We start from the raw sequence: 5245 nt of genomic DNA, 5'->3' as shown, positions 1-5245 counted from the left end.
TTGCGGGCCCGAGCACCCGCACGTTGAAGCCTGTTGCGGTCGGTGGAGAGAGCGATCGATGACCAAGCGCACATCATCGATCGAGCATGCACTTCTCCACGTTGCATGCGTTTTGCGCTCTGCGGCAGTAGGTTTGCCAGTAGGTGGCGCCATCACTATTATTACGCACAGACATATAGATCTGTTCAAGTAGGCGCTCTGATGTAGCGTGAGAAATTTTGTGTCAATTGGACAATGTTTCCGCAACTTAATTTTCACACTGATCAATAGGTGGCGCTATGATCCTGAACTAATATTCATATATGGAGCTGTTCTATTCAGGATTGTGATCATAGGTCAGTAGTTTGGAGCCGGTTGGATAATGCAGAGTGGATTAACAAAGTACTTCCTGTTTCCTGGCGAATCAGTAGGTGGCGCTATGACACTGAGGAAATATTGACACATAGAGCTGTTCAGGCTTGGACTCTGACCATGTGACAGAAGTTTTGTAGTGATAGGACAATGCACAGTGGAGTTATGATAACATCGTGTCCTTTGGCGAAGGAAAATCCTTCGCCGCACATCAATGTTTACACGGTTTGAGGAAACGTCACAATTCTGACCATGATCTAATGACTTGACTGATCTGATTTGAGCTGTATATTGTAAATCAGCCAGGAGCAGTTCATCAAAGTATAAAACATGTCACTTCCTGTAGCCACCAGGGGGCGCTGTAATTTCAAGTCATAATTTCTGTGTAGATGTCATCAGGATGGCACCCTTGTCTTACATGTCTAGTTTGGACTCGATTGGACAATGTATGTCCGAGATACAGAACCTCGTGTTTTGATGGCGTTTAATCAAACTCAAGACGCCACGCCACGGTCACACGGTGTGACGAAAGGTCAATCTCTTAATCACTTTTTATCTCCATCTTGTTGTGATGGCACTGATCTTAATTTGAAGTTAATCTGATGAAAGCCCTGGGACAAGTGCATCAAGTAAAAATGTGGAATATGGAAAAAAAATGGCCACTTAATCCAAAATGGCGGCCTCCCTGTTTGGTCAAGCATACCTATCCAAGATATTTTTTTGTTTGTTATGAAACGACACATGTCCCGATAGATTTGTATAAATGTCGGCCATCGTAGTGCCGGGGTTGCCCTATAGGGGGCGCTGGTCAGTTTTTTTGCCACGCCCATTTCTTAAAACCATATGAATATCTTCAGGGGGGGGCTGTTGTTACACACATGTAGTTTGAGAGAGATAGAATCATGAACACTGAAGTTACAGCAATTTCGTGTTTCACGGCGAGTTGATGAACTTTAATGCCACGCCATTCATATGGCGTTTGACGAAAAGTCACGGTAATCTTATGTCTTCATTGTCAATGTCTTGGGACCCATTTGATACAGTTTGACATGGTTGAGGTCAGTGGATGAGGAGAAATTCATCCAAGTGTAAGACAAGCAAAAAACAAGACATTTCCTGTTGCCACCAGGGGGCACTGCGGTTTTAAGTCATCATTTATGCATAGATGTCATCAGGCGGGGACTATTGTCTTACATGTCTAGTTTGGACTTGATTGGAACATGTATGTCCGAGATACAGATGCCCGTGTTTTGATGGCGTGTAACCAATTTTTAACGCCATGCCACGGTCACACGGTGTGATAAAAAAAAAATCCCTCAATCATTTTTTATCTCCATCTTGTTGTGATGACACTCATCTGAATTTGAAGTTGATCTGATGAAAGCCCTGGGACAAGTACGTAAAAGTAAAAATGTGGGATATTGCCAAAATGGCCACTAAAAGCAAAATGGCGGACTTCCTGTTGCGTTTTTCATAATGCTCCATGAGACTTTTTTTCATGACTGGTCACGATACACCTATATCCAGATTTTGATGAAAATCCGTTATGTGGAAACCTAGGGGCTGGTTCCAGGGGGCGCTGTAGAGCCATTTTGCCACGCCCAATTCCAATTACTCCAGAATACTAAAATATCCGCAGACCTTGAATTTCCTGCAAAGTTTCATAACTTTTTGAGCATGTCTAGACCCTGAAAAAGCCCCCCAAAGGGAAATAATAATAATAATAATAATAATAATAATAACTAGGGCTACGTTGTAGCACTAACGGGCCCGAGCACAGGCAATTTCTATTCTGTTGCGGTCGGTGAAGAGAGAACGTTCAATGACCAAGCGCTCGTCTCTGCGTTGCATGCGTTTGTGCACTGCGGCAAGGATTATTGCTTCACTTCCTGTAGCCAGCAGGAGGCTCTATGAACTAGAGGTAAGTAACCTTGAAACCATACAACCAAACCTATTGCTTTAACTAGCACCATATACTTACATGCCTCAAGGCTTTTTTAATATAAAATTGTTATAAAAGTTAGTTTATTTAACACGTCTAATGAACACATTGAAGCAAGTTAACTGCAGAGTCGTATGTTTGGCTGTGACTTTGTTTTATTTTAATAAGTTAATATCAACAGCTACATGTGTAAGTTGCATGTGATAATAACTATGTTTCACCATTATTCTGATACAGGCTGATATATCCACCATTACTATTTTCACATCGTTAATTTAGTCTGTCATAGAGTTGTAGAGTCAATTAGACAGTATAGATAAGATTATAATGTCCACACATCAGTGTTGTAAACAGTTCTCACATTAATTATATAATTATGTTTTCACACTGAGGGAAGTGGAGAGACTTGATGTGGACTGTTATCAATAGCTCTGTGGGAGATTATCACCTTGAATATTACAGATGAGGTAGAAAGACATTTTATCTATTTTTACAATGTTGTATTTCTTTCAGTACTTTTATCAAAAGCGACTTAAAATATGTGCATTTAACCATTAGGATACAAACCCAGACCACAGTACAACGGTTCTATCTGAAATCTGTTGTGCTTCATACACAACTCAAAACATTCTTTAACTGTGCGTTTCTTCTCTTCATAGATGAGGAACTGCAGCACCTGACGTCGTCAGCAGCAACATGGTGGTCAACACGTGGACGACTGCATCATCATCAGAAGCTACACAACACTTCTAAATTCCTCCCTTAAATAAAGATGGCCTGCAACTGTTTGGTGGTGGCAGTCATTGCTAAGTGGCATGGATAAGAATTCATTTCTATCTTCATTATGGTTGGTTAAAATAATAAAAACTTATAACAACAATGTGTATCTTTTGCTTTCTGATTTGATACACTTTAGATAAGAACCCAGTGTTTAATATTTCTGCTTTGCCATAAGAGACAAAACTTGGTCAATTGGTCATCACAGCTGTGTCCTTCAGGCTCGTCCGTCCCTAATAAAATGAGAGGAAACATAAAAATAATCAGATCATAATCATTTCATCTTAGGAAATAGGTAGTGTACATCATTTTCAAATTCTCTATGAACACTGTCTGTTCTAGTAAAGTTACAAGGCTATAATGTATTTATATTTAACAAAATAATTCAGGGAAGTCTGCCTGAGATTAACGATGTAAACACTAGTAGACACGGTTATTTTTCACTGTAACACGTGACAGGACATCAACACCGTGACTCTGAATAAAGAGCCTTAGGATACGTAGTGCTCCTTTGCACAGCTGCTCTTACAATGTGTAGCAAGTGCTAAATCTCCATTAGTATAATAGTAATGAAAATCACCCTTCACATAATTGAACATATATTTTCCATGTGAACCGCTTTAACACAGTTCAATTCCGGAGCAAAATATAACTTATACAGTATTTATTAGAGTTACATATGAACAAAGTGTGTATTCTTATTTTCGGTGGATATTCAACTATGTATTTGAATATGCTTTTGGATTAAAACGTGCACTACCATGACAATGAATGTTTAGTATGGAGCTATTTCACATTAAAAGTATTGCATTATAATTTAACACATTATGTATTATGTGCAATACTTTCTAAGTAATGAAAACAGGTCTGTACCTGGAGTCAGTGTTCAGTCTGGTTGGATTCAAGTTGTGTCTTACGCTGGACATCCTAGAGGAACATTGAACACAAATACACAGATATGTTAAGTCATACATGTGCCATGTTATCTGCTTAACAGACTTTTACATGGTAATAATAAAATATGAATTCAAAGTTAATCAGATCATAATCATTTCAGCTTAGGAAATAGGTAGTGCATATTAGCCTACAATTCTGTATGACACTGTCTGTTCTAGTAAAGTTACAAGGCTATGATTTACTCATATTTAACAAAAGAATTCAGTGAAGTCTGTCTGAGATTAACGATTTAAATACTGAAGGTGGGAGACACGGTTACTTTTCACTGTAACACGTTACAACACTACTCTGAAGAAAGAGCTTTAGGACACGTAATGCTCCTTTGAACAGCTGCTCTTGCAATGCAGATGTGACTTTAAACACTCAGGTTTCTCAGGTTGCAGTTAGCATCGCTAGCCCGCTAGCGAAACTAACTTACAAGCCGACACACAGTCTCCTGTCTCAGAGTCATCCGCATAAAGTAACGCTTATATCTGCTGGGTGGACCCGCTCATGTCGTTTCATGTCGGTGTTTGTCGGTAATAACCCCAATCGAGTCGAAGAACAGTTACTGCACCCATGCGAAGATATTGTTAGCTTGCTTGTTAGCGAGCTAGTTAGCCTCCGGCGCTAGCGAAAAAGAAGCCGACACACAGTCTCCTGTCTCAGATTCATCCTTATAAACGAACGCTTATCTCTGCTTGGTGGACCTGGGTTCATGGCGGTTGTTTCGGTAACAGCTGGCATTCGCATCGAACCCGTTGATATACACTGAGCTGGTATGTAGCTCTCGGATTAGCGTCCCTTAGCTATCACGGCTGATTCAAAGGCACCCTGGGAATCACATCGAAATAAAATACTTAACGTGACTTACCACAGAAACGGAGGCGCAGACATCGTTACCGTGACCGTCAGGAGAAGGAGCAGAACATCAAAGTGTGTAATTTACTGGGTATGTGGGTGTAAGCCATTTCATGAGGCGTTCACTTGTACCTGGTTAAAGCCGAACTCACAACACACAGCACAGCTTACACTGTGACGTCACGTGAATTTCAAACATCTATATCGCTTAAACAAGGAAGTTAAAAACAAATTTACCCCCCTCAGAGTTGTCATGAAGGAAGAACTTAGCGATTGAGACTAAAACCAAAGTTTGAGCAATGCTGTAAAAGGTTTAATTCTCCTCTAAAGTTGGCCACCCTGTAAACACAGTCTGTTAATGCATAGATAACACAAACT

General features: G+C 40.2%; 1 long non-coding RNA gene across 1 annotated transcript; it reads right to left on the bottom strand.

The window, feature by feature from the left end:
• Positions 1–227: 227 nt before the first annotated feature.
• On the bottom strand, positions 228–5039 carry LOC128425434 (uncharacterized). The gene is made up of 3 exons (XR_008333131.1): positions 4881–5039; positions 3944–3997; positions 228–3303 (listed from the first exon to the last, which is right to left on the bottom strand). It is a non-coding gene; the product is annotated as an uncharacterized LOC128425434 (long non-coding RNA).
• Between the last annotated feature and the right edge of the window lie 206 nt (positions 5040–5245).

This window comes from Pleuronectes platessa, chromosome 20 (genome assembly GCF_947347685.1).
Source record: "Pleuronectes platessa chromosome 20, fPlePla1.1, whole genome shotgun sequence".
NCBI lineage: Eukaryota > Metazoa > Chordata > Actinopteri > Pleuronectiformes > Pleuronectidae > Pleuronectes > Pleuronectes platessa.
Note: the sequence above shows the minus strand (reverse complement) of the source record. Positions and strands in the feature narration are given on the sequence as shown.